Source organism: Canis lupus, chromosome 10, assembly GCF_011100685.1.
Source record: "Canis lupus familiaris isolate Mischka breed German Shepherd chromosome 10, alternate assembly UU_Cfam_GSD_1.0, whole genome shotgun sequence".
Taxonomy (NCBI): domain Eukaryota; kingdom Metazoa; phylum Chordata; class Mammalia; order Carnivora; family Canidae; genus Canis; species Canis lupus.
The window spans coordinates 44,180,397-44,200,607 of NC_049231.1; the positions used below are offsets into that span (position 1 = coordinate 44,180,397).

Below are 20,211 nucleotides of genomic sequence, written 5' to 3' on the forward strand. Positions count from 1 at the left end.
ACAGACCCACGTTGCAGTAAGACTCCCTCTCCCAATGGAGATCATGTGGGCAGGCAAGAAGACAGGAAACAGACAGTAGAGGTGGGGTGGTGGTGGAAAATGAACCAAAAAGACGGTGATGGCAACTGTACAGAGGCTGTTCAAGGAAGGTCACTCTGAAGTGTTGAGCCATGACTGAGGTGGGATTGGGCAGCAGGAGCTGGCCAAACAGAGAGCATTTCAGGCCAAGGGAAGCATGAGGACCCAGAGGCCAAGTCAAGGAGAGGAGCTAAATTTGGCTGCAGAGTGGGAGGCCCACAGCAGATAGACACCCCGTGAGGAAGCAGGACCAGATACCACAGGGTCTTGGATGCCAGGCTAAGAATTTTGCTAAGGACGGGGAGCCAAACTGCACAGACCCTGCTCACTTCCCAAGCCACTGTCCTCACCATTCTCTCCTTTCCTGCTGTCCTTCCCAAATTCCCTCTTGCTTTCTGGGCTTTCTGAGCAGTAGTATCCTCATCCCAGGGCCACTGATAGGCCACCTTCCTCCCTTTTCCTGGTTCTTAAGGGGGGCAACTTCCTAACTTCTGACTCAGCATTTCCCATGCAGGAATTTACAAATAATCCTTACTAAAACTGTGTGCTGAACAGCCTGGACATCAGCTTTCCTTCATAATTACAGTAGCAACTTGCAGAAATGCCCTCCATTTGGTTAAGTGTGACTAGCTTGTGCCTAAAAACAAGGCCAAATTGTGCTTTTAAAAATCCCAGTGACTTTCCCACAGCTTTCTTGGGTTTTTTTATTGTTGGTTTTTAGGATTTTATTTATTCATAAGAGAGAGAGAGGCAGAGACACAGGCAGAGGGAGAAGCAGGCTCCCCGCAAGGAGCCTGATGTGGGGCTCGATCCCGGAACCCCGGGATCATGTCCTGAGCCAAAGGCAGAAGCTCAACCACTGAGCCTCCCAGGTGCCCCTCTGGTTTTTTGTTTTTTTTTTTTTTTTAGTATCATTCTGTATCTCTGCCTATTTGCTGAACACCTTTGAGACAATAATATCTGAGCTTGGTGCTTTGCTTAGCTGAAACGCACTCTGCCTACTAATAATCATTTCTACCATCACCACCCTTTCACTCAATCTCCTGAATATCAACCATGGTTCCTGGATATAAGGCTCTTCATTTTGGCAATTTGCCACTCTCTCCCTCTGTCAGTAATAAAATGGTGTGTTCAAAACCTAGTCTTCCTTTATGCCTTTTGTTCTCTGAACCCCTCTTCCCCCCATGTGAAAATATTTGATGTCTTGTGTATGTGGTTTAAAAGCCTATGATTATGAATGCTGTTTGCAGTATTGAGCCTCTTGATTGTTTTAATCTCTCCCTGATTAAACTCATATAATGATTAATTCTGCTTGTCTTTTATAATTCCCTTATTTTTATTCTGGTTTCCTCATATCTAAAAAAAAAAAAAAAAAAAAAGGAAAGAAAGAAAGAAAGGAAAGAAAAGAAAAAACAACAGACCAGAAGCAAAAGGCCTCTCCATTGTTCTGTCTTTAATTGAATATATTTCTGTGACTTTTGCAGCTTTTTAAAATTGTATTAAACACATTGTATTATTTTGAATACGTCAGTACTGCATACTACAACCATCATTCCAATTTATTTTATCCAGTTTCTAAGCCTTTAAAATTAAGGTTTCTTAGTATTTTAGAAATAGGGGAGACGTTGTTTGCTGCAACCCTTTCATTTGACAAACCAGGACTTTGAGGTTCAGAGAAGTTAAACTACTAGTCCCAAATGAAGCAGCTCATTAGTGGCAGAGTCAGATCCAGAAACCAATGCTGTTTCTGCAACAGAACTGCATCTCTATTTAAAGTGCTGTTTGTGTTTGAATACCATCAGTATAAGTCATCATTCTCAGAGCATGTGTATTAATCTTTCTTTCCCTTCAGTATTTGTATTTGGAACACCCACAAAAGGGAAATCTTCCAATAAAATCCAGAAACAGACTCCATCCTTCAAGGTCTCTGCGGGTCCCTGGAGTCGTTAATGATAGAGTGAGTAGTAAAAGTCCCCGGGTTTATTTTCAGTTCTCCCACTGATTTGGCGTATAACTTTGGGCATATTTCCCCCGTGGGCTTTCCTAATGTGTTGGATTCTAGTTATAGACAGATCCTTTGAAAGACCTTGTCTAAGACAATCACAAAACAAGACATACAGCATCATTTAGGGTATTAAATTCAGGGGAGTATACTTACTTTTAGTCCAGAAATGTGATCCTCATGTCTCTCATCTAGTTCAAAGTGCATTTCTTTTTTTTTTTTTTTTAAGATTTTATTTATTTATTCATGAGAGACAGAGAGAGAGAGAGAGAGAGAGAGAGAGGCAGAGACACAGGCAGAGGGAGAAGCAGACTCCATGCAGGGAGCCCGATGCAGGACTGGATCCCGGGTCTCCAGGATCACACCCTGGGCTGAAGGCGGCGCTAAACCGCTGAGCCGCCCAGGGATCCCCTCAACCCCTCATTTCTAATCCTCTCCCATCAAGCCCAAGATTCAGGGCAATTTAGAGTGTTCTTTGGGTTTGCTTATTGTACCAGTGAAAGGGGAAAGGAAGGCACTGATAAGTTAGGCCTATGTCCTTAGGCAGCTTTCTCCATTTGGTGGAATCAGCCCCTAGGATCAAGTGTTGCTAAAGCCCTACAATTGGCCTGAGGTCGTGGGAATTGACTCACCACTGGGAAAGTTGATTTGAGAGCTGTGTTGTTCTAAATTCTGGGCTCGTTCTTTGTGATGTCAGTAGACAGAGGTGGACTGTTCTAACTCTCCATGGTAAGTTTGATCAACCTTCCAGACTGGCGAAACACAGATTTTTTTTTTTTTCAGATCTTATTAATTTATTCATGAGAGATACAGAGAGAGAGGCAGAGACATAGGCAGAGGGAGAGGCAGGGAACCTGATGTGGGACTCAATCCCAGGACCCCGGGATCATGACCTGAGGCAAAGGCAGATGCTCAACCACTGAGTCACCCAAAGGTCCCAAAGCACAGATCTTTAATCTTAGTAGGTGCCCCTTAGCTGCAAGTTACTAACACCAATTTAAGTCAGCTCAAGCTGGAAAGAAATCCATTCCAAGGACACACACCTAAGTATTTCTCTCCACCTGTAGCTGCTTTGCTCTGGGAATCTACTGCCAGAATCTGCGAGAATAAGCTTCCTGACCTCAGCCTATAAGTTCACTTGGCGCTGATATTCTTAAATGGTATGGCATGCTTTTTTCCAGGCTGGTGCCCGGTGGTGGTGTTCCCAGGCAACTTTGAATAACATACATTGCTTCATGCAAGAGAAGAATTGGGGGACGGGGAGAAGGCAGAAAGAAAATCTATCACTCAGATAATTAATCTATCTCAGTCAGAAAACACAGGCTCTGAAACATCTAACATAAGGACCAACTGACCTGACCAAACTAGAGAAATAACCATTTGTTAATTTAAAAAAACAAACAAGGTGCCTGGGTAGTTCAGTTGGTTAAGCATCTGTCTTCTGCTCAGGTTGTGGTCCCAGGGTCCTGAGATGGAACCCAAGTAGAGTTGGGCTCCCTGCTCAGCAGGGAGCCTGCTTCGCCCTCTCCCTCTGCCTGCCCGCTTGTTCTCTCTCTCCCAAACAGCCTGTGTACCCAGATGACATTATTTCAAATAGATAAAATCTTAAAAAAAATAATAAAAATAAACAAGGAGACTTTCTGTTAAATTTGGGGTTAAGCACACAATATTTTCTCTGCCCCTTTTCAAATCTCACAAAAATGACTATACAGGGGTTTTGCTTGGTTTTTTGTTTTTATAAAAGGGACTCAAACACACAAGGAAGAGGAGAATGGGAAAGGAGAGACAGCAACAAATTTGGAAGCTGGAAATCGGAAGGATGCATAGCAATTCATCTGGCCACCCAGGAGAAGCTGAACGTGGAGAGCTATTGGTGAGGCAGCAGGAAAAGCAATCTGAGAAATCTCAGGTGTTCACGGGAAAATAGGGCCGAAGGTGAGAGAGTGGAAACAGGAAGATTGGTTGAAAGTCTGATTCTCTCCTTCTTCCCCGTTCTTCTGGTGTTCAGGCTGAAAACCTACATCATCTTTCACCTTTCACACCCTATTCCCCGTAGGCAATTCATCAACAAATCCTATTGGCTCGATCTTTTTTTTTTTTAATATTTTATTTATTTATTCATGAGGGACACACAGAGAGAGAGGCAGAGACATAGGCAGAGGGAGAAGCCGGCTCCATGTAGGGAGCCTGACGTGGGACTTGATCCCAGGTCTCCAGGATCAGGCCCTGGGCCAAAGGTGGTGCTAAACCCCTCAGCCGCCCAGGCTGCCCTTGGCTCAATCTTAAAACCATCTTCAGAGTCTGGCCCTCTCACCACATCCACCACAACCAGCCTAGATCGGGCTGCCATCATCCCTCGCCTGAATCCATCTTCTTCCTCCCCTCTTTTTCTATTGTGTCAGCCAAGACTTTGTCCACAACTCTCCACAGGATTTTTCCAAGTCACTAGTGACCTCCATATGCCAAGTCCAGTGTTCATTTTTGGTCATTTTACTTGAATTATCAGCAGTATGTGACTCAGTCGATCTTTCTTTCATCCTTGAAATACAACCTTACTCTGTTTTTGTTTTTGTTTTTGTTTTGTCTTTCAGAACACTCTTCTCTTTTCCTTCTACCGCACTGACAGCTCATTGTTTTCAGTTTCCTTTAATGGATCCCTATCGCCCTGACAACATCCTAATACCTGTGTTCTAAATCTCAGTCACCAAACATCTCTCTACATACTCATTCCCTGATTGTATCCAGCTGCATGGAATTAAACATCATCCATAAACCAACAACTCCAAAATGTAGATCCCTCAATCCTGACATTTTCCCAGACTCTACAGTTGAATCTAACTGCCCTTTTAACATCCCCATTCGTGTATCTGATGGACATCTTGGACCTAACAGGACTAAAACAGAATTCCTGATTTGCACCCCCGACCCCCGCCCTCCACCCCCTGCTAAAACCTGCTCTGCTTTTGCTCTAACCTTCCTCACATGGAGGTGTCAGGTTTAATCTGATCGGTAGTGAAATGGAATAGAGAGGCCAGGCAAAAGTTGGTGGAAACAGGCTTTTAATGGGACGCGCTCTGGGCGGGTGAGGTTCCAGGTAAGGTTCCAGGTGAGGTTCCGTGGCCCCGCAGGGGAGGGAGAGAGCGTTGGGGGGTGGGGGTGGGGAAGTGGCGCACAGTGGGGGGGAGAGGGGCAAGCGGGCTTTTTAAGGGGGGAGGGGGAAGGGGTTGTGTCTGTCCCGGGTGATAGGTATTAGGCATATTACTGGTGGCATCGGCCTGGGGCAATAACTGCCCATGCCCTTTTATGGGGTCTGGGTAAGTACGGTTCAGGTTTCCTGCATAGGTCCAGTCTCCACCCCCCCCCATGACGTGTCCTCAGGTGGTCTGCTGGTGATGGGAAAGTTCTGAGGTGGGGGCAACAAGGTGGAGGGTCCATGGCCATTTTGATCCCAGTTGATCCCACCAGCCCAACAGAGGCCACAGGAATTACCCTTAAAAGTAAGTCAGATCACACCTTACTCTTCCAGTCAAAACCTTTTAGTGGCTCCATCACACTCGTATGTAGCTCCAGGGCCTGACCTAACTGGCTTTCTGCCACACCCCTGACTTCATCTCCAGCTGGTCCCTCCTTTGTCACTCTGCTCCAGCTTCACTGTCCTTAAATACTAAAGCATATTCCCCCCTCAGAGCCTTTGACCTTGCTGTCCTCTGAACCTGGAATTCCCTTCTCCCTTCTTGGCTTCTTTCCTCACTGCTTCTGGTCTCTGCTCAAGACTTCTTGTCAAAGTGGGCTTTCCTTACCACACTTCTAAATTACACCCACCCTTCCCCAGTCTGCCCTTCTTTCCTGTTTTACTTTCCTCCATAGCACTCCCCACTTCCTGTGTCTTACTGACAGAGCTTTTGCTTCATTTATTGATTACTTTTACCCACTGGGAAGTAAGTGCCACAAGCACCGGAAATTCGCCCAGGTTGCTGACTGCTGCAAGTACTCAGCACCCAGAACAAACTTGGAATGAATCTATAAAAAAGCAGTTAAACCCTTTAGTTGGCCTCCAAGCCTGTGACATCTATTTCCCCACCACAGCATAAGAGAAGAAGTTTGCTCCTGGAAATGCTGATCTGAGAAGCTCTGGATTCAAGGATGCAAAGCAAGTAGAAGGAGGGATATCTTGATGAAAACGGGATTAAATGAAAGTGTATGCATTAGAGGTTGAGAGTCCCAGGTTCCTGCCCACCCCGATCTTGCCTTACAAGACTTTTTTTTTTCTTTTTTTTCTTTTTATTTATTTATTTTTTTTAAGACTACTCTTGTAGTCTCTGTAGTACAGAGATTTTCAGTCAGGCCTAATCTCCCTTAACTGGACCGAGGATCTCCCTATAGACAAAATAAATCATCCCTCCTAAAAGACCAATAGTCACTGATATTTCTGGGTCCCCAGTCAAGCAGGTAGCTGACCCTCTGATTATCTGGTAAGAAAACTCATCATTCAACAGACCCTTCTAAGATACACAGTTCTTCTAAGGTCTCATGCTTAAACATGAGCAGATAATCATGGTTAGCAAATTTGAAGAAGGTGTCTGTAATGGGCTAAATTTTGTCTCCCCTCAAATTCATATGTTAAATCCCCACCCCCCAATGTGATTTTATTTGAAGATAGGAGTAATTAAGGTCAAATGAAGCCAGAGAGGTGGGGCCCTGATCCAATAGAATTGGCATCCTTATAAGAAGAGGAAGAAACACCAAGAATTCATATACACAGGAAGGAGGTTGTGTGAGGATATAGTAAGAAGGTGGCCATCTGCAAGCCAAAGAGAGAGGCCTTACCAGAATCTAACTCTTTTGACACCCGAATCTTGGGCTTCTAGCTTTCAGAACTGTGAGAAAATAAATTTCTGTTGAGAGCCACCCAGTCTGTGGTATTTTGTTATGGCAGCCTGAGCAAACTAACATAGTGTCTAATGTGAAAGATAACCAAACCGAAAAATGACACAAAAAAAGAGATGATATAAAAGGACATAAGAAGATAATCAAGGAAAGAAGAAAAATTTTGAAGTAGTTACTTTCATTAATATTTATAGAGAGATAAGATCTCTTTAATAAGAACAAAAATGGTATTGTTAAGCAAATGAGGAAACCTAGTAGTACAAAAAGGAGCTCTTAGAAGTGTAAAATATGGTGGATCCCTGGGTGGCTCAGCGGTTTAGTGCCTACCTTTGGCCCAGAGCATGATGCTGGAGTCCTGGAATCGAGTCCCACATCAGGCTCCCTGCATGGAGCCTGCTTCTCCCTCTGTCTCTCTCTCTCTGTCTCTCATGAATAAGGAAAATCTTTTAAAAAAACAAAAAGAAATGTAACAAAAAGAAATGTACACTACGATAGTATGAAGTTTTTTTCAGCCCACCGCGGTGCCCTGATAGTATGAAGTTTTAAAGTTAGTTAAGATTTAGAAGATAGGGATCCCTGGGTGGCTCAGCGGTTGGGCACCAGCCTTCAGCTCAGGTCGTGATCCTGGAATCCGGGGTCAAGTACCACATCGGGCTCCCTGTGAGGAGCCTGCTTCTCCCTCTGCCTATGTCTCTACCTCTCTCTGTCTGTGTCTCTCATGAATAAATAAATAAATCTTAAAAAAAAAAAAAGATTTAGAATATAAAATTGAGGGAACTCCCAGAAAGTAGAACAAATAGAAAACAGAGACCATTTTTTTCCAGCTTTACTGAGGTTTATCAGCAAGTAACATTGTATATATTTAAAGTATACAATAGATGATTTGATGTATATATATGCTTTGTGAAATCATTATTACAATCAACTTAATTTACACTTCCATCACCTTACATAGTTTCCATTTTGTGTGTGTGTGTGTGTGTGTGTGTGTGGTGAAACAATTAAGATCTACTCACTTAGATCTATATTCATCAGGGATACTGACCTGTAGTTTTCTTTTCTTATACTGTCCTCGTCTGACTTTGGTATCAGGTAATGGTAGCTTCATAAAATGAGTTTGGAAGTGTTCCCTTCTCTTCAATTCTTTGAAGAGTTTGAGTTTGAGGAGGATTGGTATTAATTCTTCTTTAATTGTTTCATAGAATTCATCAGTAAACCAGTAGGTCTTGGGTTTTTATTTTTTTCCCTTGGGAAGTTTTTGATTACTGACTCCAAGAAAAAAAATGAAATGATAGATAATATGATTACAAAAAAAAATTATGGTTATATAAATATATGAGTCACCTTGAATGCTAATTTAAATAGTCATGATAATGTAAACAATAAGCACTGACATAACCAACTTTTATGACATACCTAAATAGAAAATATATGAAGTGGAAAATGTATGTTTGTGTGTATGTCTGTTTGCACATAAATTCTCACTTAAGGCAGCCAGATACATATATTTCATAGTAAGAAATCAGTAGACAATATCTAAAATTGAAAAAGCAAGTATTAGCAACATATACATGCTATTAGAATCATGAAGGTAAATGCCAGCATAAATTGTTACAAAAAATTGACAATGTTGACTTGGAAATCAGAAATTAAGGGGCGGAGAGAAGTTATAAGTTTTCAACAAAAATAATATTAAGTTTAAAAATAAGGAAGTTAGGAAACTATGTATTTTTATGCCACTAAAAATTGAAGAATATAAAAATACAAGAGAATATAAATATAAACTATGAGTTATAAATGTATAGCTCATTTGTTTGACAAGGAAATTCCTGTCTTTTGTTGCTAAATTAAAAACAGCATGAATTAAGCTGTCCATTTGAAATAAGACAGGATGATTTCAACATACATGCTACATTAGTAGTAATTAGCTATTATCTTTCCATTTAAAATGCCATTGATGACTATTCTTTTAAGTAATATCTAAGGCCAAAATGAGGTTTGGACTCATAACTCCAAGATCAAGAGTTGCACATTCCATCAACTGACCTAGCCAGGTGCCCCCATTGATGACTATTGATTTCTTATTTTCATTTCAAATTCCAATTATGCTTTGCTGGTATATATAAAAGCAAATGCCTTTTGTATTGACTATTGATTTCTTATTTTCATTTCAAATTCCAATTATGCTTTGCTGGTATATATAAAAGCAAATGCCTTTTGTATATTGATCTTGTATTCTGTGACCTTGCTATACTCACTTACTTGTCATAGGAGATTTTTTATAGATTCTCTTTCAGGTTTTCTACATAGACAATTATGTCATCTTTAAATAAAGACAATTTCATTTCCTCCTGTCCAGTCTGCATAATTTTATTTCCTTTTCTTGTCATATTGCATTGGCTAGGACTTCCAGTATGATACTGAGTAATATTATGAGAAAGAATATACTTGCTTTGTTCCTGTTCTTAGGAGAAAGAATTCAGTCTCTCACCATTAAGTATAATATAAACTGTAGGTTTTTTATACCCTTCATTAGCTAAAAAACTATTTCTAGCCTAAAAATTTTTAATATTTTTTCAGCAACTATTGACATAATCATGTGAGTTTTAATAATCCTTAATATGATTAATTACATTGAATGATTTATGAATATTGAACCAGTTTTGCATTCTTAGAGTAAACTCTATTTGGTTGTAATGATCATAGATTTTATATATTGTTGAATTCAATTTGCTAATATTTTAAGGATTTCTGTGTCTCAGTTAATGAGAGACTGTATTTTTCCTTAGCTGTCCCATCTTCAATTGGTTTTGATAATAGAAAAAGGCAGGAAGTATTTCTTTTTTCATTTTCTGAAAGATCCTGGGTAGAATCAATGTTTTTATCTTTGAGTATTTGGTATAATTCACCAGTGAAACCGTGTTGGCCTGGCATTTTTCTTTGTTGGGAAGACTTGATTCAATTTCTTTAGTAGATAGAGATTTGGATCTTGAAAAGACTATATCCTTAGGTGAGTTTTGGTAGGTTGTATCTTTCAAAGTATTCATCTTGGCTATCAAAATTGTTTATAATATTACCTTATTCTATTTTTAACGCCCATGGAGAATTAAGCCATTACCAATATCATTCCTGATATTGGTCATTTATGTCTTCTTTTTTCTGGGTTAGCCTGCCTAGAGGCTTATCAATGTTATTAATCTTTTCAAAAGAACCAAATTTTGTTTTTGTTGATTTTCTTGTTTCCCTGTTTTCAATTTCACTGATATTGGCTCTAATTATATTATATCCTTTTTTCCTGCTGATTTAACTTGTTCTTATTTTTCAACTTTCCTAAGGTAGAAAATCATTGATTTTAGATCTTTTCTCTTTCCTAATATATGTATTTGATATTAAAAATTTCTAAGTACTGCTTTCACTACACCCCACACATTTTGATAAATTGTATTTTCATTTTCAGTTTAGTTCAAAATATTTTTAAATGTTTCTTGAGACTTTTTTGATCCTTGTGTTATTTAGAAATGTGTTGTTTTAATCTCCAAACATTTGGAGATTTTCCCAGCTATCTTTCTGTTATTCATTTCTAGTTTAATTTCATGGTCTCAGAACATACTTTGTATGATTTCTATTCTTTTAAATTTGTTAAGGTGTATTTCATGGCCCAGAATGCAGTCTATCTTGGTGAATGTTTCATGTGCAATTGAGAAGAATGTATATTCTGCTCTTGTTGGATGAGTATCCTATAAATGTCAATTAGATCAAGTTGATTGATAGTGCTGTTCAGGTCATTCATATCCTTATGATTTTTTGTGCCTGCTCGATTTATGAATTACTGACAGAGGGTGTAAAAGCCTTCAACTATAATAGTAGATTTGTCTAGTTCTCTTTTCAGTCCCATCAGCTTTTGTTTCGTGTAGTTGGACACTCTGTTGTTAGGTACATATAAAGTACAGATTGTTATATCTTCTTGGTAAATTAACCCTTGGGATGCCTGGGTGGCTCAGCGGTTGGGCACCTGCCTTTGGCTCAGGTCATGATCCTGGGATCCAGGATCGAGTCCCACATCAGACTTCCTGTGAGGAGCCTGCTTCTCCCTCTATGTCTCTGCCTCTCTCTCAGTCTGTGTCTCTCATGAATAAATAAATAAATCTTTAAAAAAAAGAAAAGAAAATTAACCCTTTTATCAATATGTAATTGCTCTTTATCCCTGATAATATTCCTTGTTTAGAACTCTCTTGGATTAAAATTATTATAGCCATTCCAACTTTCTTTGAGTTAGTGCTAGCAAGGTATACCTTTTTCTACCCCACTACTTTTAACTGAGTCCTTATATTTGAAGTGGGTTTTGTTGTACATAGTATCTAGTCTTGTTTTGTTTTAAATCCAACTTCAGGGGCACCTAAGTGGCTTAGTTGGTTGTGATCCCAGGGTCCTGGGAATCTGTCTTGCATTAGGCTTGCTGCAGGAAGCCTGTTTCTCCTTCTGCCTGTGTCTCTGCCTCTCTGTGTGTCTCTCAGGGATAAACAAAATCTTAAAAAAAAAAAAAAAAAGAAAAAACCTGAAAACATCTGTTGTTTAACTGGTATGTTTAGACCATTAACATTTAAAGTGATTTTTTAAAGATATTTTATTTATTTATTCATGAGAGACACAGAGAGAGGCAGAGACATAGGCAGAGGGAGAGGCAGGCTCTATGCAGGAAGCCTGATGTGGGACTCGATCCCGGGACTCCAGGATCATGCCCTGGGTGTGAAGGCAGACACTCAACCAGTGAGCCACCCAGGCGTCGCTAAAGTGATTCTTACTATACTTGAATTAAAGTCTATGACTGCTGCTCCCATGTTTCTCACTCTTACATTAGTCCAAATAGCTTCTAGCAATTTATCAAAATTTCCATGTAAGTGTTCCTACTTTCTTATGGCATCCAAAAGTTTCTGCTCTGGGGAACCAGATCCTATGCTATATACTCTGGATATGCTTATCTCTAGATTTTTTGGGTGGTGGTTTGTCATGTAATCTCAGTTCTCTAATACATCTAAAAAAAAAAAGTTACTGATTCTTATAAGGATGGGAGTGATGACTTCCAAGGTCTCTAGAGATCAAAAGTGAAACTGGAAGTCCAAATTCCTTTTTTATATTCAGGATCATACTTAATATATATCTTAATCTCAAAATTACTGTCTTATTTAATGTGAAACATTGAACCCATTCCCATTAAAATTAGGAACAAAGCCGTTTCCCACTATTTTAGCTATGATATATTGGAGATATTAACCAAAGCAATTAAATAAGAGAAAAATGATTGGAGGAATAAAAATGACAAATAAGGAGTTAAAATGATATCTGTATGCAAATTATATGAAAAGCCCAAGAAAATCAATGAAAAAATACCAATTCAAACAATAGGCCTCTTAGTACAGTAGAAGAATATACAATTAACATAAAAATCAATAAATTTCATATAAACAATAACCAGTATAAAAAGATAATAAATAAGGAGACTATTTACTATTGGAACAAAAACACATAAATAAAATACATAAAAATAGAAATGTGCATAAACTTATACAGTCAAATTTTGGGAAACTTCTGAAAGATTCCAATGTGACAATGAATAAATGGAATGATGTCCCAGGTCCTTAGATAAAATGACTCCCCATCAGAAATTATCTCCAAGTTTACATATAAGTTTAATGAGATCCCAATAAAGATATCAAGTTCCCCCTCCCCAGAGAACTATATAAGTTGATCCTAAAATCAAAAAATTAGTAAGCATCAATAGCTAAGAAAGCCCCAAAAGAGAAGAGTAATAGTGGTAGCCTTATTAGATTACAAAACAAAAGTTTAAACAAATAATGGGGTGGGGGCACCTGGGTGGTTCAGTCAGTTAATTGATCAACTCTTGATTTTAGCTCAAGTCATGATCTCTGGGTTGTGGGATTGAGCCCCACATTGGGGCCTTGTGCTCAGTGGGGAGTTTGCTGGAGATTCTTTCCCTCTCCCTCTGCCCCTCCTCCTGCTGGCACTCTAAATGAATACATACATACATACATACATACATAAAATCTTAACAAAAAATAACTACTTGAGTGTGTTAGGGGATAGGCATCAACTTGAATGGGCTATAACTGGCCAAATCTGGAACAATTTACACATCAAAAAGGATGAGTATAATTAATTGCAAGATTACAATAAATAAATATTTATGAGTCCAAATTTTCAAGAAAAAGGAGGAAAAACAAAAAGAGAAAGAAAAAGCTCATTTATCACCATTGGAGAGAACTATTAGATAATACTTTTTCTATGAATATTAGTAATTAAAGGGAAAGAATTAAGCATTTGCCTTCCTTTTCAAGGAAAAATGATAGTTTATTCCCAGTTGATATGGGCAGTTATTTTTTTAAAGAAAAATGCCATCTAATCAATGTGGGAGAAAATATGGAATTAGAAAATTACTTCTTTGCAGCCCAATACAACAACTGATTCAGTACAAGATCATCCACGAATATTGAAACCATTGGGTTAAAAAATTGTTGAAGAGACTATTCACTTGCTAAAAAGTACTCAACAGCATGCACAGGGGAAAAAATGTGCTTTTACAATGGAGAGATCTGGCTGTCAGCACCTAGCCAAGGATTTAACTTATTATCAGCAGTAATGGGACAAACTGTACTTCCTGTTTTGCTTTTTTGTTTTTCTGTTGTTGTTTTTTTTTAAGATTTTATTTATTTGTGAGAGACACAGAGAGAGAGAGGCAGAGACATAGGCAGAAGGAGAAGCAGGCTCCATGCAGGGAGCCCAATGCAGAATTCTATCCTGGGACTCCGGGATCACGACCTGAGCCGAAGGCAGATGCTCAGCTGCTGAGCCACTCAGGTGTCCCTGTTTTTTTGTTTTTAAGTAGGCTCCATGGCCGGTATGGGGCTTGAACTAATGACCTTGAGATCAAGAGTTGCATGCTTTACCAACTGACCTAGTCACATGCCTCTATACCTGTTATAATGGACTATGAAGCAATATGTATGAATGGTTTTTGCCAGTGTGGACTGGGAAATGAGGGTAGCAGTGTCCAATCTGACCCCATAGTTTGAGAAGTGTGAGAATGGCACCTCGGTCCCATTGGGTAGTAATGGTTGTTTAAAAATGAAATTCAAGTATTATTTTTGCTTCATTTTACATGTATTTTTTTTTAAATGTCTACTAAGTTGTTATGTCACGAATGCTTATTAAGTTGTTTGGCCTTACTTCCTTTATAAGTAAAACTGTTAGGTATTTCTTTTGCCCAAGAATGCTGTGAAAAAAAAAAAATTAATGAGCCTCAGTTCCATGATCAATCAATATAATCCCTCCCTTGAATATATCCTCAATTTCTTTGCCTTTTCTCTGTGTATTATACTTGCTTTGCAAAACCCCTACCCTGGTCAAATCCAACCCACTGCTTCCCCTGTGGCTGTACCTGGGCACCTGGACCTAATACAAGACTTCCTGACTGCCTCCAACCCTACTTTCCATGCAAGAGCCAGAGTGACTTTGTGAAGTCACTTTATCAGCTAAAACTCTTTATGATTTGAGGTGCCTGGCTGGCTCAGTTGGAAGAGCAAGTGATCTTGGGGGTCTTGAGTTCAAGCCCCATGTTGGGTATAGAAATTATTTAAATAAATTAAAACAAACAAACAAACAAAACTTGTGGCACCTGGGTGGCTCAGTCAGTTAAGTGTCTGCCTTGGGCTCAGGTCATGATCTCAGGGTCCTGGGATGGAGCCCCTGCATTGTGCTCCTTGATCAGTGAGGAGTCTGCTTCTCCCTGTACCTCTGTCCTTCCCCCCTCTTCCTACTTGTGCTCGCTCTGACTCAAATAAATAAAATCTTTAAAAACCAAAAACCAAAACCAAACAAAAACTTAAAGCCAAACAAACCCTTCAATGATTCATTACCCTTAGGATACAGTCAAAACATTCATATACTGTAAGGGGCCCTTTATGCTCTTGCCCCTACTTGCCTCCCTAACCTCCTTTTTTCAATATACCCCCCACCTATATCCCTCTGTACTTTGCAGTTTCTGGAATCTTCCCTGTTCTCTTTCTCTTCTTTGCCTTTGCACATGGTGCCCTCTCCATGGAGAGTGGCATTCCCATAGCCAACTCTACTAGTATCTCGGTCTTTACTGAGATGTCCCTCCCTCTAGGAAGCCGCCCTGACACCCATTCTGTGTTCCCATAGAACACTTTCCAGTGGCAGTCCTGAACCTGTACTGCTGGTGCCTGTTTAAAGATTTGCCTCCCTTTCTACCCTGGAAACTTTTCACAAGCAGGAAGTGGATTTTGTTCTTTATTAACCAAAGAGTGAGTGGCATTCAGAATGCTCATCATTACTAATTGTTGAATCATCCTGAATTTTGTGAACTATGTTATTTAAATATATATACCTGTCCATGGTCTCTTTTTACTCTGTAAAAACAGATAATGTGTTTAGATGAATTAGGTCTTGGTAAACCAATTCTGGTTCCAAATTCCTTTCTAAGTTTCTGTGGGTTTGTGCTCATTCTTCCTTGTTATTATTTCATCTTTCAGCATAATGTGCTGAATGCCTTACAACCATCAGCATGATGGTTCTTTCCCATGAGTAAATCACAGGAGTTATTGTGTGTATATCACCCAAGGGACTTGAGTACAAATCTCTGTTTTAATGGTTTCATGTTCTTATTTTCTGTTTTTGGTATTTGAGAGACTAGATGTGGATGTTTTCAAGGAAAGTTTACTGCCAGATACAGAGGTTAAAGGATAAGAGCCATGTCCTTTCCCAGGGCTATCCTTGCAAGTGTCTGCACTTTCATAGGCCCTTTGAGATGTCAGTAATGATAGAAATCTCAAAAATAAATTTTAATGAAGCTCAAAAAAAAAAAAAGTAATAAGGTAGAGTGCCCCAAAACATCTCCCAAGTGTGGGAGTCCAGAGTGGCTCTCTCAGTTGCATTACCCAAAGGTCAGGCCAGTTCCCCTCAGACTGGGAAAGATGGTCCTCATGAGAATACATGGCAGTAAATGAAGGATGAATGTAGATGACTGGACAAAATTGAAATAAAAGGCTCTTCAGACATTGTTTAATATATTATGGGATAGCATGTAACAGAATATTCCAGAATGAGCAAAAATAAAACTGACAAAATTATATGAAGGATTCTAGAGTTTGTATACATTTTGTTTTAAATGTAGTTTTCGGCTCTCTTTTTATTCTATTTTTATGTAAGGAGCAATGTGATTTTTTTTTCTTTCTTAGCAGAGGCTTTCTACTAGTTAGCACTGAAATGCAGTCACACCATCCTACCATATTTTATAAAGGTGTTGCCAAGGTCAGTTAGCGCAATGTGTTTCTTTCTTGAGAAAAAAAAAAATCTCTAATAGGAGTGAGTGGGAAAGGAAACTGCAGTTGAAATACAATAGTACATTTCCTTGTAGATTTCTCAAGTTTTTTTCAATTTGAAAATCAAGTTTTGCCATTTTTTGTGAACAATGCTGCCATTTAGAGACACTCATTAAAAAATAGTAAGAGGTTACTACTGTTCTTCTGTGAGATCTCAGCAGATGAAGATTACCCTTAGTTGCAGTGGGCAATTGATTGTGAGCCTGCTGAAAATACGCAATTTGTACTAAATTATGACGTCTCAGAAAAACATACCACTTGATTTTGCTGGGTTAGAGACAATACCGGAGTTACAGTGCATCTATAAGTCTACAAAATGGCAAAACCAGAAAAGGCTAGGATAAAAGAAACAAGTCATTCGAATATTCTCTGAATTACCAATAAATCAGTCTCAGCTCCGCAAAATCAGTTTTCCAAAGAGTACCGTTTCCTAAGTACGTTCAAACTCTTCAAGTATCTTAGGTAAGGGACTAAGGGAAAGAAAGTGTTGGGGCTTTGCACCGAGGGTCGCTTCATTTTGCTCATTACAACAATAAAGACTATTATAATAGTAACGTGGGATCTCTTGGCAAAGCGACACTGCCAAAAAGGGGGGAAATGGTCCTTATGGAACAATTGTCTTTTGCCGCAAGGCCTTCAATTAAGATTGTATTTAAGCATACACAGCATACGACTTCTTTTTATTTTTTTTATAACGATAGTTGAAAATCGCTTTCGAGTGTCACCCCCGCGCTGCACGTGGGCTGGGCCACCCGCCGTCGCTCTGCGAACACCCAGGTGCCGTCCCGGGCGGAAACTCACAGCGCCAGAGACCGCGCTGGCGTCCCTGCGGGCGCCGGCGACACATCGCCTCAACTCCGTGGCGCAGTGTCCGTTCCCGCTAACCTGCGAGGGCCGTGGTTCTCGGTCGCTCCCCGACACAGCGAAGTGTCGGCTCGCGAGCGTCCCCTTCTCCGCTAGATGTCACTGCAAATCAGTCGCTAGCGGAGAGGGGCACCGGGTTTCAGGTCGTCTTGAGGCACTACAGGGTTTTAAGCGTGGTCGGTCTCCTCCCGGGCTGGGGAGTGCCTCGCGGGGCGGGGCGGGGGCGACCCTCGGAAGCGCAGGCAGCGCCCCCTCGGCGGCCCGAGGCGACCGGGGCGCGGCGGCCCGAGCGGGAGGCCAGCAGGCTGCGCGGTTGCAGGGCCGCCCTCCGCGCCGCGCTCCTCTCCGCCTCCGCGAGCGAGACGGTCACGTGCCGCGGAGGCGCTGCCCCCAGCGGGCGGCGGCGGCGGCGGCGGCGGCGGCGGCGGGAGGGCGGGGGGCCGGGGGGCCGGGGGGCCGGGGGGGCGGGGCCGGCCGCCGCGGAGCTCCGAGGCGCGGCGGCCGCGGGGCAGGGCGGCCCGGGGCGCGGCGCGGGGTGAGCGCGAGCCGGGGCGGGGACAGCGGCCGCCAGCCGCGCGCCTCGGGCCGGCCGGCGCGCGCGGGGGGGCGGGGCAGGGGGCGGAGCCAGGGCGCGCGGGCGCGGAGGGGGAGGGGCGGGGCGGGGCGGAGCTGCGGGGCTGCGGCGCGCGCGCCCGCCCGAGGGAGGGAGGGGCGGGAGCCGCGGCGGAGCGCGCGCAGGGCCGGCCGCCGTGAGCGTGGGGCGAGCGTGGGCCGCGGCGCGGCTGGGTGACTCCTTCCCGCGACCCTCTTCTCGGCCCCCGGCGGGGGCGCGGTGCGGCGGCCGCAGCGGCGCCGGAGCCCGCGAGGCCCAACGGGCGGCCGTGCCCGGGCATGGTGGCCCGGGGCAACGCGGAAGGTGAGCGACCCCCGGGCCGGCGGCGGGGTGGGGGAGGGGTGGGACCGGACACGCGTCGCCCGGAGGCGCCGCAGACCCGCCCGGCGGCGGCCCGAGCGCGGACGGCCCGAGGCGGGGCTGGGGAGGGCGCGCCGGCCCGGGCGCCGCAGGCCGTCCTCTCGCGGCCTGGGCGGCCCGCGGCGTCCCCGAGCGCGGCAGCCGCCGGGTTATGTAACGCGTGACCTCCCCTTCCCCCTCCGCCATGGCGCGGCCGGCCGGGCGCCGCCGACCCCGCCGCCCGCCGCCCGCCCGCGGCCGCCCCGCGCCCGCGAGCTGCCCGGCGGCCCTTCCCGGGTGCTCCCGGGGCCCCGCCGGCGGACGCCACCCCGGCCCCGCTCACACCGCGCCGCAAACTCCTTCCCCTGCGGCGGCGCCTGGGCCGGCCATTGAGCGCCGCGCCATTCATTCGTGCGCGCGTTCGGCCGCGGGTTCGTCGAGCGTCGCCGGGGTCCCCCGCCCGCCTCCCGCCTCCCGCCGCCCGCCGCGCCGGGCCTCCCCGCCCCCCCGGGGGTCCCGACCTCGGCGTTGGACTCTCCGACGGCGGTTTTTATTCACTTAGTTTTCCCTGTTCCCTTAGCGTGCAGGGCACCCTTCCCCAGCTGTCCTTACAAGTGCCCTTTCCACACTTCCCTCGGCATTGAGATGACCGAGCGAGCCCCTGTGTGGACCCAAGGGGGCCTTTCCCTGTGTATTTCGCTGCTCTTACTGCCCAAACCCGGTCTGTGAGGAAATAACATACCTGAATATATCACACCTCAGTTGAGCCCCCCCCCCCCGCCCCTTGTTTAAAATAAAATAATTACAGATGGTGTAAGTTTATGATTTCTGTCGGTTACACCTTCGCAGGGCATGTACAGAGATTTGGCAATGGTATCGTTTAGACGGGCACCTCCTGTAAAAGGACCTGTAACTAACTTTTAAGGACTTTTATGTAACGGTTCTTAATTCTGTGTGTCTGGTCTCTCTGGCCTCCCCACTTCAGTCTCGGGGAATTGGCCGTTTCTTCTTTAGGATTGGGCACACCGTGACGCTGGTTCTTGCTGGGAGTACGCAGAGGTCCATCCTGCGGCGGTCCGGTCCACCTGCTCTCCAGATTTCCCATCTCTGCTTCCCCACGAGCCTTGTCTTAGCCGGTGCAGGTGCTGCGAGCAGCGGTTTCCCCCCTTAGGTTTCCTATGCTGGACTCTTGGAGGTTCACCTCGCAAGGACCCCAAGTCCCTAGGAGGACCTCCACTCAGCTCTTGTTTATCTGCCACTCAGATTCTACATGTGTCATGTCGTGATGATTATCTTTTGTCGGTGTCCTCTTTTTCTCTCCATCCATTCCAAACTCGTCTTTTGTCATTGAACTTTCATTTTATAGTAAACAATGTGGTTAAGATTTTTTTTTTTTCCCTAAAAAGACAGGAATCACTCTTTTAGGATTAATGCTTATGATACCCCAAGTGGAAAATAATTTTTCCAAATTAATGTGTTTGAGTTGGTAGGATCACTCCATGCAAACTTCCGTTTTGCTGAAGAAAAAGAAACCCCGTCCTCACGAGCAACAAGTTCGTCATTAATAAGTTGGGAATACTTCATATATTTGATAGTTCTTTGACAGTTGCTGTAGTGGAAAGATCACTTTAGAGATACACGTAGACTTAAATTCTGGTTTATTGGCTGTGTGACCTTGGACAATTTAGGTTATTAATATTTGATTTTTTTCCTTAGGTGTAGTATGAAGACATTATTTTCTACCTTGAGTAGCTAAGGATTAAACGAGTCTTTAAAAAATGTAAGGCATCCAATGAGTACTTGGTACACAGTGATGCTCAATAAATACATATTCCCTTTGGTATACTTTTTTTTTTATTGCAATTCACAATCTAGAATGAGCCAGCATATGCTGGAAACAAAACATGAGAAGAGAGTTGATTAGAAGAGGTGCTAGGTACTTCTTGTCTCCAGGTAAATGAGTGAGCTCTAAGCTAAACATTAGTAAAGCTCTTTCTGCTTCTCAAGAATGT

The 20,211-nt window shown here is 43.0% G+C and overlaps 1 protein-coding gene and 1 long non-coding RNA gene across 3 annotated transcripts in view; both read left to right on the forward strand.

Moving 5' to 3' along the window:
* Positions 1-2,783: 2,783 nt before the first annotated feature.
* LOC111097711 lies at positions 2,784-5,168 on the forward strand. Of its 2 annotated transcripts, XR_005365780.1 has the most exons (4): positions 2,914-3,041; positions 3,148-3,240; positions 3,825-4,015; positions 4,672-5,168. It is a non-coding gene; the product is annotated as an uncharacterized LOC111097711 (long non-coding RNA). The 2 variants fall into 2 exon arrangements; XR_005365781.1 differs by lacking the exons at positions 2,914-3,041; positions 3,148-3,240 and adding an exon at positions 2,784-2,809.
* Positions 5,169-18,080: 12,912 nt separating this feature from the next.
* Positions 18,081-20,211, forward strand: part of REV1 (REV1 DNA directed polymerase) — a 96,453-nt gene continuing 94,322 nt past the window's right edge. Inside the window, 1 exon segment of the mRNA XM_038551017.1 lies at positions 18,081-18,163. The gene's annotated coding sequence lies outside the window, so the exon portion shown is untranslated.